We start from the raw sequence: 20,370 nt of genomic DNA on the forward strand, positions 1-20,370 counted from the left end.
AATCAGCAAGGGATCAAATACTTATTTCCTTCACTGTATCTATATATATATATATATGTGTGTGTGTGTGTGTGTGTGTGTGTATATATATATACATATATATATGTATTTATATATATACCAACAGAGAGCAGCGATTCTCACCACGGAAAAAATGATGGGTGCCAAGCAAGTGGTCCTGATCCACAGACCATATAGCTAGAAAGAAGAACATTTTGCAGCACTCGATTATGAATGTCGGAAAAATTAGTTTTTTATGCCAACATCAAACAATGCAACGTTTCATTCCAACATTAGGAGCATTATCAAGCATGGTGATACATACACCCACAGTGGTTTATATAACATGTGTCCAACCCAGGTAATCAAACTCATTATAATAATTAAAAATATGTAAAATACAATAAAGTGCAATAAAATTGTCATAGGGTATAAAAAGATATATAATGATACAGAAGTGAACAAGTTGAATTAATAAAAGAATAAATATTTCATATAAACAGATATATCATAGAGAAAATGCATAATTAATATATAATTTGATAATCAACAGCTGAGCTGAAGATTGAGACTGTTGGACCATTCACCAATCAGAAGCTCAGAGCCTAATTAACATTAAACTAATGAATATAATGTAGCCAGATGATGGTGTCTTAACAGTTCGGGGGTTCCTCAATATACAACGCGAATGCGCCAAAGTGATGGACCCGGAAGTGTCAGGTTGCTAGGTAGCAACCTGATGATCACATGCCTGACAGAAGGGGAACTCAAAGCATCATGTTCCTAAGTAACAAAGTGCTCATTGCACATGTCAAGGATCTCATGTAAGCAGAGTATGGAAGCGTCTTGTATCTTGTAACAAGCTGTTTATGTGAACCACCAAATACAGCGTTTACTGTAGGCATATGAACTGGCTAACATTATCCATAATGTCCTGGACTGATTCAAAAAGGAAAAGTGGTAAAAAAACAAATTAATATACAGGTATAAGCGGGGAATCACAAAGATACAAAATAACATATAGCAAATCAATGTTTATAGACATCTACATCTACATATTCGAAGGCAGAGTTTCATGATGGATGAACCAAAGAGTACAGTCCACAGGAGGAAATCGGATCCCTGGCCACACTTACGTGGTCAGAAGTATCTTCAATCCGGGTGAGTGCAAAAATTGTCACACTTTCGTGTCCACGGTCAGACACACTACAACCACCTATTGTGTACCAGACTCGCAAGTGCCTGCTCCATAGCGGCTCATTATTGCAACATCATAAAAAAATCATAAATTATGCTATATGTATATTTATTATGTCCCCACTCCAAACCATAAAAAAAAATATATAAAATAACAAAATTCCTCATATATGTTAGTCACAGGACATGATGTGTATAGCACAAGTCAAGCTTCCAATATCAATTCCGTGTTCACCTAAATCAGGCTATTGAGAATGGTATAGATAGGTCCTGAAGTCCCATAGTTATCGAAAAAAAGAAGTTTGTTTAGATACAAAGATACATGAAAGTATATTATATCGATGTATCACATAACATATCTGAGGAGGTACATTGCGAGAAGTACAAATACAATAATCGGAGACATTATCTATAAGTAACCCTAGCCACATTAAATTCAACATTGAGGTCTATTACGGAGTACGGGTGGTTATTCAACCGGGTTTTTAAATCGCAGGTGGTTTCTCCCACATATAGAAGTAAACAGGGACACCATAAAACATAGATAACTCAATCCGAGTCCCAAGTGAGGAAGTGTCTAATGTTGTATTGTCTATGTGTAAGGGGATCAATAAATACATTACCCCTACACATCAGAGGACAATTGACACAATTGTGGCAAAGGAAGTTACCCGGTTTACGTGGTCTGAGAAATGTTTGTTGTTTACCAATGGACACTTTTCCCACCCGTGCGTTAACCAGTTTGTCGTGTCGTCTATATGACATAAGAGACGGTTCGTTTAATTCCTGTATATGCTCATAACTGTTCTTAATTATTGACCAGTGCCTATTAAAAATTTTAGAAATATCCCTACTAAGATCGTTATAAGTGGAAATAAAAGGAATTTGTTTTTGTCTAGCGTGTCTCAATGTATTAAACAATCTCTCACGTGAAATGATACTGATCTTATCCTTATGTGTCTGTAACAGCTGTCTCGGATACCCTCTCTGTAAAAAATTGGATATCATCAAGTCAAGAGATTGATTAAAATCAGTTTGGTCATCCACAATGTGCTTAACCCCGATCATTTGACTGTATGGCAATGATCATAACATATTCTTAGGATGGCAGCTTACAAATGTTAAAATTGTGTTACGGTCAGTATCTTTTGTGTACAACCCAGTTGTTAATATATTATCATTAATTGTAACCATCTCGTCCAAAAATTGGATCTTTTCTGTAGAATATGTCATGGTGAATTGTATATCCTTATCTATCCCATTGAGAAAGTAATGGAAAGACATTAACCCCTTAAGGTCAGAGCCATTTTTTTTATATTGGATTTTCATTTATCACTTCCCGCATTCCAAGAGCCATAACGTCTTTATTTTTTCATCAATAGAGCGGTGTAAGGGCTTATATTTTGTGGGAGGAGTTGTAGTTTCTATTGGTAGCATTTAAAGTACCATATAATCTACTCGAAAACGGCAAAAAAAATATTTGCGGGCTGAAATTGGGAAAAACTATGATCACTCCATTATTTTTTGGGTTCCATTTTTACGTCTTTCACCGTGTGGTAAAAACAACAACTTAACTTTATTCTGTGGCTCCATACGATTACGGCGATATCAAATTCATATAGATTTTTGTATATTTTACTACTTTAAAAAAACAAAAGACTTTTTGTTAAAAAATAATAGTTTTGTTTTACCACATTCTGAGAGCTGTAAATTTTTTCTTTTTACGTGTATTAAGCGATGTAAGGGCTTATTTTTTGCGGGACGAGCTGTAGTTTTTATTTGCACCATTTGTTGATACATATGACTTTTTGATCACTTTTTATTACATTTTTTGGGGGAGCTAAGGTGACCAAAAAACTGAGATTTTGGCTGTTTACCATTTAAATTTTTTGCAGTTTTCACCGTGTGCATCAAATACCACTATATTGTAATAGTTCAGACTTTTACGGACGCAGCAATACCAATTTTGTTTACTTGTTTTATTTTTTACATTACTTTAGAGGAAAAATGGGAAAAGGGTTTTTTTTTTTAACTTTTTTTTGTTTTTGTTTTTTTGTTGCACTACTAAAAACTTTATATAACTTATTTTTACAGATTTTATTAGTCCCCCTAGAGAACTTGAACCACCGATTGTTAGATCGCTGGTACAATATACTGCAATACTAATGCATTGCAGTATGTTGTCATTTTTATAGGCATCTGTTAAGCCCTGCCGCAGGCAGGGCTTAACAGAGGCAGAGTGAAGGCAGCTCTGGGGGCCTTCATTAGGCCCCTGGGCTGCCATAATAGCCATCGTCACCTCCCGATCTCATTGCGGGGGGGGCGATGAGCTGTCAGAGGGGGTCGCCCCCCTCTTTTCAATGCCTCAGATGTTGTGGTCGCGATTGACAGCAGCATTTGAGGGGTTAAACATCCAGGAACAGCGCGATCGCTGCTCCTGGCAGATTGTCCTGAGTGTCGGCTGTAAAACACAGCCTGCGCCCACAGCATATGGAGCGCGCTCAGCGCGTGAGCGCCCTCCAAACATCACTCCCCACACCAGGACTTACCAGTGCGTCCTGGTGCGCTAAGAGGTTAAAGAAGCTTCAGTGTCCGTCCAAATGAGGAAAATGTCATCTATGTATCGCCACCACCCCAAAACATGGTGAAGTGGTGGGACACATAAACGAACATCTCTTCCATCATGTCCGTGAAAATGTTGGCATAAGTGGGGACCATGATGGACCCCATGGCCATACCTTTGAGCTGAATATAATATTTATCCTCAAAAGAGAAATAATTAGATGTCAGAATGAGGTTCAAAATAAAAATAATAAGCTCACACGATGATGCTTTATAGTCTGATGTGATAACTTTGCATCTAACTGCCTCAATGCCCTTGTCGTGACTAATAGATGTTAAGAGACGCAACACATCAAAGGACACTAAAAGTGACCCCCGAGGTAGTGTCATCTGTTTAACTTTGTGTAGAAAGTCTGAAGTGTCCCTAATATAAGATCTAGTCACAATAACAAAATGTCTAAGAGCTCTGTCCTCAAACATAGAAATATTATTCAACAAAGATCCAACTCCCCGGTACAATGGGACAACCTGGGGGATTCACGAGACTTTTATGTATTTTGGGGCGCAAATAAAGGCAAGGAGTATTTGGATGGTCAATAATAAGAAAAGTTTGTAATGCCTGATCAATGATACCATTAAGAAATGCTTGGGCGCTAAACATTTTAATTTTTTTTTCTATATCCCATTTAGGGTCATGATTTAGTAATCTATAAACATCTGTGTCACTCAACTGTCTATATGACTCATTGGAGTAAGTGCTGTTGTCCATAACCACAACCTCACCCCCTTTATCAGTGGGTTTAATGGTGAGGCTGTGGTTATGGACCAACCCCTCAAGTGCCAGCATTTCAGATGTAGTTATATTTGGATGTTCAAACAGAACCGATAAAAACACAGGGACATATACAAAAACCCCAGGTATTTTTGATTATTATGTGTATTCGCTTCTCTTGGACACAACCGGGTCTTTGATGCTGGGAGAGCATGGTGTGTGACCTGGCTATACACGTTGTGCCTCATGACGTACACACTATCCCTCCATGTTTCACTCTCTTGCACCCCATTATCCATTTATTTCTATTGAGGCACTTCACTCATTACTGCCTCCTATATTTCACTTATAGTATTACACTTGCACACACACTATTCATTTATTATTTCTTACTACACATCCCATGCACCACACACCACTCCCCTCAAGACTAGTGGGAGTGGCTATTATTATTTAAAGCACCTGCTCGCCCTTTCATCAGCGTTTCTGACCTGGCTGTGTCCATTTGTAAGTATGGCCTTTTTCTGTGTTTTTTTTATATGTCCCTGTGTTTTTATCAGTTCTGTTTGTGCATCAGGAACGTTCTGTTCCAGTTTAGGAGTTAGGGACTCGCAAGTCTGGGGATCCTTGTCGTGGATTGCGAGCTTGCGTCCTTTTGGCCAAAATGACTACCAATACCCCAGGTATTTTTCATTATTATGTATATTCGCTTCTCTTGGACACAGCCGGGTCTTTGATGCTGGGAGAGCATGGTGTGTTGTTGTTTGGCATAGCAAGCAGGGTAGCCCGCTCTATGAATTATCAAGGCGTCACAAATAGGCTTCTACCTGGCTATACACGTTGTGCCTCATGACGTACACACTATCCCTCCATGTTTCACTCTCTTGCACCCCATTATCCATTTATTTCTATTGAGGCACTTCACTCATTACTGCCTCCTATATTTCACTTATAGTATTACACTTGCACACACACTATTCATTTATTATTTCTTACTACACATCCCATGCACCACACACCACTCCCCTCAAGACTAGTGGGAGTGGCTATTATTATTTAAAGCACCTGCTCGCCCTTTCATCAGCGTTTCTGACCTGGCTGTGTCCATTTGTAAGTATGGCCTTTTTCGGTGTTTTTTTTATATGTCCCTGTGTTTTTATCAGTTCTGTTTGTGCATCAGGAACGTTCTGTTCCAGTTTAGGAGTTAGGGACTCGCAAGTCTGGGGATCCTTGTCGTGGATTGCGAGCTTGCGTCCTTTTGGCCAAAATGACTACCAATACCCCAGGTATTTTTCATTATTATGTATATTCGCTTCTCTTGGACACAGCCGGGTCTTTGATGCTGGGAGAGCATGGTGTGTTGTTGTTTGGCATAGCAAGCAGGGTAGCCCGCTCTATGAATTATCAAGGCGTCACAAATAGGCTTCTACCTGGCTATACACGTTGTGCCTCATGACGTACACACTATCCCTCCATGTTTCACTCACTTGCACCCCATTATCCATTTATTTCTATTGAGGCACTTCACTCATTACTGCCTCCTATATTTCACTTATAGTATTACACTTGCACACACACTATTCATTTATTATTTCTTACTACACATCCCATGCACCACACACCACTCCCCTCAAGACTAGTGGGAGTGGCTATTATTATTTAAAGCACCTGCTCGCCCTTTCATCAGCGTTTCTGACCTGGCTGTGTCCATTTGTAAGTATGGCCTTTTTCGGTGTTTTTGTATATGTCCCTGTGTTTTTATCGGTTCTGTTTGTGCATCAGGAACGTTCTGTTCCAGTTTAGGAGTTAGGGACTCGCAAGTCTGGGGATCCTTGTCGTGGATTGCGAGCTTGCGTCCTTTTGGCCAAAATGATTACCAATACCCCAGGTATTTTTCATTATTATGTATATTCGCTTCTCTTGGACACAGCCGGGTCTTTGATGCTGGGAGAGCATGGTGTGTTGTTGTTTGGCATAGCAAGCAGGGTAGCCCGCTCTATGAATTATCAAGGCGTCACAAATAGGCTTCTACCTGGCTATACACGTTGTGCCTCATGACGTACACACTATCCCTCCATGTTTCACTCACTTGCACCCCATTATCCATTTATTTCTATTGAGGCACTTCACTCATTACTGCCTCCTATATTTCACTTATAGTATTACACTTGCACACACACTATTCATTTATTATTTCTTACTACACATCCCATGCACCACACACCACTCCCCTCAAGACTAGTGGGAGTGGCTATTATTATTTAAAGCACCTGCTCGCCCTTTCATCAGCGTTTCTGACCTGGCTGTGTCCATTTGTAAGTATGGCCTTTTTCTGTGTTTTTTTATATGTCCCTGTGTTTTTATCGGTTCTGTTTGTGCATCAGGAACGTTCTGTTCCAGTTTAGGAGTTAGGGACTCGCAAGTCTGGGGATCCTTGTCGTGGATTGCGAGCTTGCGTCCTTTTGGCCAAAATGATTACCAATACCCCAGGTATTTTTCATTATTATGTATATTTGCTTCTCTTGGACACAGCCGGGTCTTTGATGCTGGGAGAGCATGGTGTGTTGTTGTTTGGCATAGCAAGCAGGGTAGCCCGCTCTATGAATTATCAAGGCGTCACAAATAGGCTTCTACCTGGCTATACACGTTGTGCCTCATGACGTACACACTATCCCTCCATGTTTCACTCACTTGCACCCCATTATCCATTTATTTCTATTGAGGCACTTCACTCATTACTGCCTCCTATATTTCACTTATAGTATTACACTTGCACACACACTATTCATTTATTATTTCTTACTACACATCCCATGCACCACACACCACTCCCCTCAAGGCTAGTAGGAGTGCCTATTATTATTTAAAGCACCTGCTCGCCCTTTCATCAGCGTTTCTGACCTGGCTGTGTCCATTTGTAAGTATGGCCTTTTTCGGTGTTTTTTTATATGTCCCTGTGTTTTTATCGGTTCTGTTTGTGCATCAGGAACGTTCTGTTCCAGTTTAGGAGTTAGGGACTCGCAAGTCTGGGGATCCTTGTCGTGGATTGCGAGCTTGCGTCCTTTTGGCCAAAATGATTACCAATACCCCAGGTATTTTTCATTATTATGTATATTCGCTTCTCTTGGACACAGCCGGGTCTTTGATGCTGGGAGAGCATGGTGTGTTGTTGTTTGGCATAGCAAGCAGGGTAGCCCGCTCTATGAATTATCAAGGCGTCACAAATAGGCTTCTACCTGGCTATACACGTTGTGCCTCATGACGTACACACTATCCCTCCATGTTTCACTCACTTGCACCCCATTATCCATTTATTTCTATTGAGGCACTTCACTCATTACTGCCTCCTATATTTCACTTATAGTATTACATTTGCACACACACTATTCATTTATTATTTCTTACTACACATCCCATGCACCACACACCACTCCCCTCAAGACTAGTGGGAGTGGCTATTATTATTTAAAGCACCTGCTCGCCCTTTCATCAGCGTTTCTGACCTGGCTGTGTCCATTTGTAAGTATGGCCTTTTTCGGTGTTTTTTTATATGTCCCTGTGTTTTTATCGGTTCTGTTTGTGCATCAGGAACGTTCTGTTCCAGTTTAGGAGTTAGGGACTCGCAAGTCTGGGGATCCTTGTCGTGGATTGCGAGCTTGCGTCCTTTTGGCCAAAATGATTACCAATACCCCAGGTATTTTTCATTATTATGTATATTCGCTTCTCTTGGACACAGCCGGGTCTTTGATGCTGGGAGAGCATGGTGTGTTGTTGTTTGGCATAGCAAGCAGGGTAGCCCGCTCTATGAATTATCAAGGCGTCACAAATAGGCTTCTACCTGGCTATACACGTTGTGCCTCATGACGTACACACTATCCCTCCATGTTTCACTCACTTGCACCCCATTATCCATTTATTTCTATTGAGGCACTTCACTCATTACTGCCTCCTATATTTCACTTATAGTATTACACTTGCACACACACTATTCATTTATTATTTTAGTGCCTTGATAATTGCCTCGCAAAAAAAAAGGATAAAAAGTGATCAAAAAGTCGCATGTACCCCAAAATGGTACCAATAATAACTACAGCTCGTCTCGCAAAAAAAACAGGCCTCATACCACTACGTCAATGAAAAAATAAAATAAGTTAAGGCTCCAATAAGTCAGGAAAGAAAAATATCCAGTTGTGCTGCCCGAGGGGAACACTTCTTCTATTTCAAGAGGCAAATTATCAAGGCACTAAAATTAGGGAACCAGGAAGGGTAGGGCCCAAATATATCTGCTGGAAGCAAGGATGAACGTATTATGCCAGGACAACCCTTCCCAGCAAAATTCCCCAAACTGCAAATGTGCAGAGTATGGACCAACAGGAGGATAAGGAAGGACATTTATCCACTGTTTTGGTCCCACAGGGACTTTGCATTTTATGACGAGTTGTTAACGGTGTATAAAAATAACTAAAAAACTGATGCCAGAATTGCTGGTTTTTTTTGGCACCTTGCCAAAAAAAACAGCAATTCTGGCATCATTTTTTTAGTTATTTTTATACACCGTTAACCACTCGTCATAAATTACATGTTAACTTTATTCTGCGGGTCAGTCCGATTCCGGTGATACCTAATTTATAGAACTTTTTTATGTTTTACAACTTTTTGCACAATAAAATTACTTTTGTGAAGAGATTGTATTTTTTTCTGTCGCCATGTTGTGAGAGCCATAACTTTTAAATATTTTCGATGATGGAGCTTTATGAGGGCTTATTTTTGGTTGACAATTTTTGGATACATGCAACTTTTTGATTACTTTTTCAGACCAAAAAAACAGCAATAATGGCATTATCTTTTAGTTTTTTTTACGGCGTTCACTGCGCAGGTTAAATAACATAATATTTTTATAGTTCACGTTGTTACGGTCACAGCGATACGAAATATGTATGGTATCAAATGATACCAAATGACTTGATAAGGGAAAAAGGGGGGCAATGTTTTTTATTTTATTACTTGAAATTTTTATTGCATTTTTTACAACTTTTATTTGTACTTTTTTTTTTGTTTTACACTTTTTTTTACACTTTTCTTTAGTCCCACTAGGGGACTTGAAGCTCCAACTGTTTGTTTGATGTTCTAATACATTGCACTACCTATGTAGTGCAATGTATTGGAACTGTCAGTTGTTCACTGACAGCAAGCCGATAAGTCTCCGCCTCTGGGCGGGGCCTAATTGGCTTCCATAGTGGCAGACAGGAGGCCATTGCTAGGCCTCCTGTTGCCATAGTAACAGTCGTCAGCCTTGCCATCACATGGCAGACTGCTGATTTGCTACAAACCGCTAAGATGCAGCAATCGCATTGGATCGCTGCATCGAAGGGTTTAATGGCAGGAATTGGAGCTAGCTCCAGTTCCTGCCGATACATCGGGGTGTAACATCGGGATGTAAACATCGGGGTGTATCGGGGTGTACATCGGACACCCACTGCTGATGACGCCGGCTCAGCTTCTGAGCCGGCGCCATCTTGCCAATGGTACGGGAAGCCTTTTAGGCCCCGCCACCGAGCGGGGCATAGGAGGCTTCCATTGCTGCCAGACCGGGAGGTAAGTATTAGACCTCCAATCGCCTTTGCAGCCACCAGCAACACAGCGATCATGTTGCTGGGGTGCCGGTAGCTAAAAACTCCTCATATGCTGCGATTTCTATTGAATGCAGCATGTGAGGGGTTAATCGGTCGGATTGGAGACTAACTCCAGTCCTGGCCGTTACATCAGTGTGCCAGCTGTAACATACAGCTGGAACCCGGCGTTGATGGCGCTAGCTCAGCTCCTGAGCTAGCTCCATCTCTTTCACGTACACCAGTTCCCATGACGTAACTGTACGTTATTTTGCGGGAATGGGTTAAACAAATATCTCTTGACTCAATACATGGTTTAATGTCACATGGATGAGAATCAAACCAGACTTTTAACTTAATAGATCTAATAAAATTAAAAAGATTAAGTTCCAACTGGACCCAATCCATATGTTGGCTAGGACTAAATGTGGGGCCTTTGGCCAACAATTGCAATTGAGGATACGATAATAGATGAGAAGAGATATTTACAACTATTTCAGAAAGTTATTTTTGTAGTTGTGTGGGGTCTTCTGGCTTAATTGACGTTGTTGTTTCTGTGAATGGGTTCTTCCTTCCTCTATGTCTTTTGCATCCTGCTCTTCTTAACTTCACTTTTTCAATGACTTTTCAAAGGCTTTTGTTGTGTGATATCACGCTGCAGCAAGTTATTAGAGTCAAGTTAAACTTGGCTACATCCGTACATTGGTTCTATGTGTGCATGCTCTTTGGTTGTGTCTGTCTAAGGAGGCCTATTACATGCATAGCGAGGGCAGCATCAGAGAAGACTCACGATTATTCATGAGATGCCGCTGATTAATATATTTCTCCCTATGCACAGTAATAGGGAGAAATCTGTTAGTCAGCGGCGAGTGTTGTGTTGCCCTCAGTAAGGGCAAAAAATTTCTATTAATGAATATTGTACGCTCATTATTTATCTATTAATTTCACACATTTAAATAATTACTTTTCCGAATGTTTCCAGTTAAGGACTTGACAAACGTATAAATAAATTTAGTCTTGCATGTATAAAAATCCTTAATAAAATACTAATGATAAAAATAAGAATATAAAGTAAAATATATATTAACAAAATTAATGAAATATTATAGTGACAATTACAATAGATTTGCACACAGTTATTTAATGACCAAGATGTCAAAAGTTTTCTGCCATATAAGGTGCCGACAAGCTGGCATCTCCTACTACTGTAATTACTTAAAGGAACAGTGTCATCACCCAAAATTTTTTTCATATGTTCAAGATGTTAGTGCTTTATTAAAAACGTTTATATTTATTTGTGTGTTTGTGTTTTACTTTTTCTTATTTTTACACTTTTTCTTCCCTATGGGGGCTGCCATTTTTTGTTCCATTTCTGTCTGTGTCGATTAACGACACATACAGACATGGAATACGGCAGCCACAGTCCCATAGGGACTGCGAACGGCTCCCGTCCCATTGACTTCAGTGTACGGCGTCTGTGTGGGAACTGCGCATGCGCCGCTCCCACACAGTCCAATTCGAAATTGGCGCCGTCCGGCGCCATTTTCCTGTGGACCGGAAGTCGCGGCCGGACAGTAATATTACTACTTCCGGTCGCGGCTTCCGGATTTGTGCACTTGGACCAGCGGCAGCAAACGGAGCGGACGGGCCAGAGGGAGCCGCGGCGGCAGGAGCAGGTAAGAGATTTCAATGTATGTTCGTGTTTGTGTGTGTTTACTACTGTATGTAAACCTACTACACTGTGTGTTAGCTCAAAAAATGGCGACACACAGTGTAGGAGGTTACACCGTTCAAACCCCTCGTTTATCCCGGCACTAGCCAGGATAAAGGAGGGGGGGATGCTGAGAGCTCACTAGAGCGAGGGCTTTTAACCCAATGTTGCAATGCTGCAATTTTGGGAATAGCTCCATCTAGTGACCAAAAATGGGTAGTATTATAAATTAGAATTAATTTATAATATTTCCTGACTATTTCCTGACTCGTGAAAAAAATAAAAAAAATTTGAACAATGTTTAATCACCCACACACTAAATGTTTAATTTTTAAAAAAAAAACATGTTTTTCTGGCAACACATTCCCTTTAATACAAATGTTCCCTTGTACATCAGATTATCATGTATAACATACATTTATATTTGAATTGTTTTGAAATCTGCCTTTTTTTAAAAATTGTATAATGAAGAAAATACATCAGGTGTCGAGGTGTTGTATTATTGTTAGGAATTTTCAATTACAGAAAATCAAACAATTAATTTAGCAATGCAGCATTTCAATTAAATGTAAAAGCATTCAGAGTGTTTGTTTTACTTATCAGATGTTAAGAATACATTTTTAAACAATACAGCAAGATTTCTTTAGCAAGAAGCTATGAAATCCTATTAGTTAATTAGAGTTGAGAAAATCTATTTTACACAAACCAAATTTGTTAGGAATTTCCCAAAAGTTTTGGATTTTAGAGAATCTGAAACTATGCTGAATCATCCCGCACAAATTGCTTCAAATGATGACCACCATTTTACAGATCAGAAGAAGACAGAGAAGAAGGATCACATGACCTCGGGTGGTGGCCCAGTGGGCTTTTCCATAATGCCATACTTGTTCTGTGTCACGCATTTATACAGCGCCGTTATACTTCAGTTTGTGTCCAAGTGACAATTTTTTTTCAAATAAATACATTTTAATTTCAATTTTTATCCTGGTGCTGATGGAATGCCGCTTATTTCTGTTACAGATGTCATGGACGTGACGTCACTTATTATTTTGCATATATCTAACAATCCACCAAAAATTGTTCTGCATTAAGCATTTATACAGCACCGTTATACGTCAGTCTGAGGCAATTTTTTTTTTCAAATAAATAGATTTTAATTTAAATTTAAATCCTGGTGCTGATACCATTCCACTACTTGCTGATGCGAATATTGTGGATATGACGTCACTCATTGTTTTGCATATATCTTAAGGCTTATAATAGTGCCACAAAAAAAGGGCGTATTATTCTGCCTCAAACATTTATACAATGCCGTTATACATCAGTCTGTGCCCAAGTGACAATTATTTTTTCAAATAACGTGTGTGTGTATAAACACAGAGAGGCATCTGCCCCAAAAATAAATATTACCACTATTTAAAAAGCCAAATGCTTCTTCCGATACCACCATGTGGTAAGCAGGCTGTTTGCTACTACCGGCTACCATCCGTTCACCTATAGCCATATATGTTGCTGTTCCTTCTACATTACTAATAATGTCTTTGCGTTGAAGAGCTTGAGAGGCAATTGGATACAATCCTAGAAAACCTCAGAGTGTCATACACAACTTTCCAGGGCAATCAGGGCACTTTCGATTCACAACGACTTTATTCGGACCACATCTAATCTTACAGGCGGTTCGATAGAAATAGACCCAAAACAAATATCGATAAATTCTCTCATCTCTACTATTAATGTACAGAATGTATCCTTTAGATTCAAGACAAAATAAGTTATATATTGTAATAAAATTGGATGATCTCCCAACTTTACCTAGAATGAATGGCAAATAAACACAAAACGTTTAAAAGTTAGAACAATTATTTTCCATTTCTTGTAGATATATTTCAGTGAAAAGCAGAAAAAAATGTATATTTCAGATCTTGGAAAAGACAACAATGTGGAAGCAAACCATGTAAAATGGCCCAATAGCTGAACTAGATACAGTGTGTGCTTAATTAGGCATAACAGGAGTCTTTGGTGTTTTATATCAATTGTTTTGTGCCATCCAATTTCAAAAGAACTTTTATCTTGTTTTCTGAAAAAGAAACAACAACTATAAATATTTTAAACAGCTTATAATTAAAACTGCATGTGCTTGACATCAAAACAATCATGACAAAGGAAGTATTGTTCCCAGGTTGACTTTCCAGTTGACAGTCTTTCTAGTTAACATCTGGTCAATAAGCAATTGGTATGTTAAGTAAATATTCATATGGTGTTAACATCCTATCATACTATCATAGTTATGGATATTGATATCAATTTTTAGGGACAATCTGTTATAATGATAATAAAAACAAATCAATACAATATAGATCCATATGGTTCATACAGCGGAAAACATAATACATAAAATGACCACAAAGTACATAAAGTGTAAAACAGATTTTCATTTAATTTACAGTTACATGAAACAGAAAAATTCAAATTAAACCTCAAAATAGTTTTTTTTTATAGAAAAATGTTTAAGATATAAAGGGTATATGCACCTTTATTATGGCAAATTTTTTTTTTCCGATAAGCATCTATGAACCTTGAGAGTTTCAGGTTGTCCTATGTTATTGGCTGATTTCTGTATTGCTTCTTTTATGTGCAAGACCTTCAATTTTGACATGCCTGCTTGAGGACTTGCAAGTTCAGAGCTCGGTGGGTGTTCTCTGTGAGGCATGCCCTTTCCCTAACCCTTTATTACTTTAAGCCCAGTGGCTCCCAGAATCAATGCATGGTGTCAGAATCCTTAAAGAGTGAAATAGCCTGGTCAAGGATTTTATGAGCTGTGAAACTCTAGTGCATGCAAGCCGCATGTGACATTCTTATATCACAGGTCATTGTTGTGTGGATATCCTGTACAGCTTTTTTTTTTTTTTTTTTAAATGACTGAAGTTCTGTTAACAGCAACTGTAAAAGCCGCTATCAATGTACATCTCTAATTTCAATAGTGAAAAAAGAAAAATCAGATCATTATAATTTTTTTTTTTTAAATGATCATGATGAAACTGATAAAGGTTGATGCAACCTAATGCATTCAGTCGTATAGAAACGAAAAAAGACTGTTACATGATCCATAATAATATTTTATTTCACAAAAACATAATTCAAAAAAAAATCAGTGTAAACATACCCTTAGTTTGTTGAAGTAAGAATTGCAGATGTTAATATGGTGACATTCAGACTCACTATCCAGATAGCAGCAGGGGAAATGTGACACTACACGGTACCTATTTAAATGAGTATGGGGCAAGTAAACACATACAGTAGTCACACCAATTCAAATGGAGTGGGTGCTGCTTTTTCAGCTGATCTCTTCTCTGGCTGATTGATGGGGAACCTGAGCAGTGAGGCTCGTCTGTGACACCCAATTTCTCAAGAGTGATAGGTATGTTGTTGCTTTTTGTGTGAGTCTACAGGTCTGCTAATAAGTAATATACATCATGATAATAATTCAGCATTACAGTGATAAAAGTAAACAGCCGCAGGTTTATTTTGGTTCCAATTATTTCTAGATGACTATCATTTCATGGATGCACTATTATGGACGCACTAATGGACGCGCTATTATCCAAGGGCCTCTGATCGCAAAATCTTTCTTGATACGCCTGGATTCAGAGTTGGATTTATACACAATTTGGGATTTATTCACTTAATGGATCTACTTTGATTGTCTATTTGGTCACTTTCATATTAACAGCATGAAAGATATTGGGCACATTCAGAACCCATGCAAAATGCTACATCCATGTGTGGCACCTTGAAGAAATTTTAGAAGCTTCTGTGCAATATAGTGAATTTGATAATATTTTGTTAGACTGTCTACAATATGAAAAGAACTAGAAGAGCCCCAAAAAAATCATCCTCATGTTTTGTTTTTTTAAAGTTTATCATAGATCTTAAAATCCCTGCATTCAAACTTACAATGGAAAAGTATTAATCTGCAATATACCTACCTTATCTACTCCAGCCACCTGTATGGTGCTCCCTCCGCCACTCCTATTGTACCATGCTAATGTGCCATTCATAGCGATGACACAGATGACTGCGGAGGCCCATTTGCTGGTGACGTCACTAAGGATGGAGCCTTATGGTATGTTCACACGGAGTGTTTTCAGGTGTATTTTGGGGCGTTTATGCCTCGAAAACACCTGAAAAACGGAAGCAGAACGCCTCCAAACATCTGCCCATTGTTTTCAATGGGAAATAAGGCGCTCCGTTCCGACGGGGCGTTTTTTTATGCCTCGTTTTAAAAAAAGAGTATGTAAAAAGGCACCCGTGAAAAAGAAGTGCATGTCACTTCTTGGGACGTTTTTGGAGCCGTTTTTCATTGACTCTCTGGAAAAACAGCTCCAAAAACGGCTGTAAAAAAGGCAGCGAAAAACGCGAGTTTGCTTAAAAAATGCCTGAAAATCAGGATCTGTTTTCTCTTGAAAACAGCTCTGTTTTTTCAGACGTTTTTTTGCTAAGCGTGTGAACATACCGTTACCGTCATGTACACACATGTAGAAACTACAGGAGTGGTAAAAACACAAAAAACGGGATTAGATTAGAATCTGTAAGTATATTGCACAGTTTGTTGTTTCTTCAATTATGAGATGTGAAAATCCCAGAAAACGTCATTGTTTCCTGTGTTTGTCATTTGCAAAGCTGAGGATATCCCAAAAGCTTCTTGATATTTTCCTTTATCTATAACGACTTATTCCCACAAAAGGATTAATCTGCGGTGCGATGTCCGTTTTTTAACAGCCCCCACAGGGCTGCTTTGAAATCAATGCATGTCTAAGGGGCTATTCATACAGACATTTTTTTAACAGACAGTGGGAACAGCCCGTGAAAAAATAGGACATGTCCTATTTTGCCCGTTTTCTTGGATCCCTCAATAGACTCAAGTCTAAGAGGGATCCAGGAAAACGGGTCCCGTTTGTGTGAATACGGCCTAAATCAACAACTAGCCAGTCCTCAGAGAGTAAGTACTCTATTTGTTTTAAAGGCATATAACTTTTACATGTAGAAATAGCAATAAGGACCCGGTCGCTTATATATGTGAGGCATGTCTGAGAAGAGAAAAACATACACAGCGCCACATGGTGCAAGATAAACCTTAATGGGTAAAGTAATGGATAGCGATGGTAAGTTGGTACACTCACCAAACAACTTGTTCTGGCAGCTACGGCTTAGAGATGTTGCCAATATTGAAACAAGGTTGCAGCTTTAAGTATCCAGGTGCTGGCATCAATTGCATTGTGCCGTGAGAAATAGCAATTTAAAATTATATATTTTAAAAAATATATGTTAAAAATTGAATATAGGAAAGCGCTACCTTGGCCGGATGAAGACGCATGTTCCGCGTTGAAACACGTTGCCCTTCCTTTGCATAATAAATCCACCGATTATTATCACCCTCCTTATCCTTCCTTTGAGTAGCGCTTTCCTATATCCAATCTTTAACATATATTTTTAAAAATATATAATTTTAAATTGATAAGTGAGGCATGTTAGCAATGTTTGGTCACTGTGTAAATAAGTCACTACTATATAAAACATGGAAGTATGCAAAGACAAAGAAGAAGAATACATATGTAACCAGAGCATAAGCAATATATTTTTTATAGTTGTTGCAACTCTTTATTTTCTAAAGTACATTCCATTATTCTAACTTGCATATTCTTTTATGGAAGCTGGGTTCTAAATGTGTCCAAAATGAAAAATGCAGCTTTCAATAAGGATTTTGTTTATTATTTTATTGTTCAGTGTTTTAGGAGGGTTTATAAAATATGTAGCACTTCATGAATATTTAACATTCTTACTAGTGTTGTATAAATAGTTTTGCAAATTCCTTTTACTATGGAGAAATCAATGTGAACTTCTTTAGTGCTTTGAAAGATGGTTCTTCTTGCACTGTAAGTTCTTCTTCCGTTCTACTTCTACGAACAAATTGATTGTTTTTATAAAAGGAATATTTTGATAAAAGGTTATATAACCCCTAGATGGCCAGCAATTATCCAAAGGCAACATGCAGTGCATAAATCATTGAATTATTTATTTAACGTTATTATTGGTTATTATACGAGACATACTTGAAGAAAAGTACATATACTTATTTTAAGAAAACAGTGTATTTCCTTGTGTATGTATATTTTATAGCTAGCAGGTCAACTCAGATATTACATACAGTGAAACTTTTACGGAATAAATTACTCAAATTCTACAGGGTTGGTCCTTAATTTACATTCTGTTACAGAGAAATCTAGTCTCTATGGGGTGTAGTTTATTCAAAGAGGTGTTGTTTTTTTAGAGAGATTTAAATGTATATATTATTTAGTATTATTTTCACAATACAGTTACATTTACAAACAGTAAAGTCCTGTAAGCTCCAGTTTGCCGCAACTTTACAGTCATGTGACTGTTCCATATGTCTTTTATTATTGCATTTTAGGCTTATTGCTTTATATCTAAAAATTGGCACAACTCTGAAACACACTTACCTTCTGAAATCTTCCTATGCTCCCCGCCACCATTCATTGCTCTTAGGTGCTTCAATAGCAACCATGCACCTCACATCTCTATGGGCACAAACGTTATCGCAGTCTACAACCATTCGGAGATGTGGTCACGTAATGTGACATAATGTGACTTCACATGGACGCATTGTATCTGAAGCAAAGGGAGCAACAGAGATTTTAGAGCAATGGACTGTAGAAAGACAGTTTATGGCCGATTTCCCGCAAATGTATTTGTAAACGCAGATATTACGGGTCCATAATAAAAATGTATTAAGGAGGATATTAAATCAGTATGTCATCATTATTTTATCAGTATTGCAGATCGTAATACTGATGGACTGTGTTTTGGGGAGATAATTGAATTACATAAGACACATCCTTTCAAAACGGATGCAATACTGATGACATACGGATGCAATACGGATAGCATATGGACCAAATATGGATTCATTTGTATCTTAATCACTCTTCATAGACTTCAATAGGCGTTTATATCCACAGAATGGATGAAAGTAGTGTATTTTGCACTTTTAAAATATGCGCATAATTTATACGCCCATGTGAGTAGACTCATTGACACGGCAACAATTTATTTTTCTTATTTGTTCAGCTATGCAAAATATTTTAAAGAACACGGACTGTAATTGTACACATCAAATAGTATATGGTCATAGTGGTTTACATTATTCATAGCATAAGTCGTTGTAGGAGTGAAATATGACAGGTGCCCTCTAATGCGATGTTTCGAGGGATGTTACCCTTTTCTCAGGTCTATGAATAATGTAAGCCAATATAACAATATACTGGTTAACTGGCCTAGTACAAAGTTTAATATTCTTTTTACTCCCAAAAAGTTGTGGCTTATTGAAAAAAACAAAAAACAGATAAGGCTCTGTTCACATCTGCACTAAAATTAATTTTATTCTGTTTCCTCAGAATATCGGGAAAATTAAAGTGCCTGATTTGTCGGGTTTCCATCATGGTTTCCATCATTTTGTCCAGAAAAAAATTAATAAATACCCAATAAATTCCCAAATACAGATGTGGACAACCCCTTTAAACAAACAGTAATATTTGAAAAAGATAACCTGAGTATTCAAAGAACAAAGTGTTTTGTTTTTTTTATTTTATTAAAATTGCATTTTTGCAAATAGATTCTTCTACCATAGAGAATTATGTCATGTCCACTGTAACTGTCATAAGTTACAATATGACCTCTTTAACCCCACTATTCTGAGAAGAGAGGTCTCTTGCTAAATTCAGGGGTAGAGAGTATGGATAGATAGCTATGCTTATTCATGGCATTTAATAAATGTCTATGGGGAAAACCCATTTAACTTTTGCAACTTTCAATATTCAAGTCTATTGGAGTTACAAAAAGAGCTGACAAAAATTGGGACCTCCACCTTTAATATATTTACTTTGATAAATGACTTTTAGGTAACAATGTTAACCAACATCCACATTACCCATGTAGAAAAGTAACTTCTCCTTAAAGAGGCTGTTACAAAGCGGGTTAGGCCGCATTGCCGTAGCAGGGAGGCAGCTGGCCAAACAGGAAATCCCAGCAATACAATGTCCCACACAAGGGTACCTGGATGGTCCAGACAGTGGCCACAGCTCTGGCACAGATGGAAATGGGTGCAGCAGATAACACCAAACGTGGTGGATGACACAGGTGCCGCAGGTTGCACCAGATATGGCGGAATCCTCTGGATGTGGCAGATGACACAGGACATGGCTGATTCCTCCGGACGTGGCAGATGACACAGGACGTGGCACGACTCAATACTATAGGCACAGCACGGGAAACAGGAACAGGAAACAAGGCACGGGTAACAACTGGAACGGGAAACACTAAGGGACCATTTGCAAGACAGACTGGGAAAACTAACAACGCTCAAGCAAGGATCAGAAGGCCTGGGGCTTTCTTATAGACCAGAAAATTATGGCCGTTGATGATGATGACGATTTCCTTTAAGG

Source organism: Rhinoderma darwinii, chromosome 8, assembly GCF_050947455.1.
Source record: "Rhinoderma darwinii isolate aRhiDar2 chromosome 8, aRhiDar2.hap1, whole genome shotgun sequence".
NCBI classification, from domain to species: domain Eukaryota; kingdom Metazoa; phylum Chordata; class Amphibia; order Anura; family Rhinodermatidae; genus Rhinoderma; species Rhinoderma darwinii.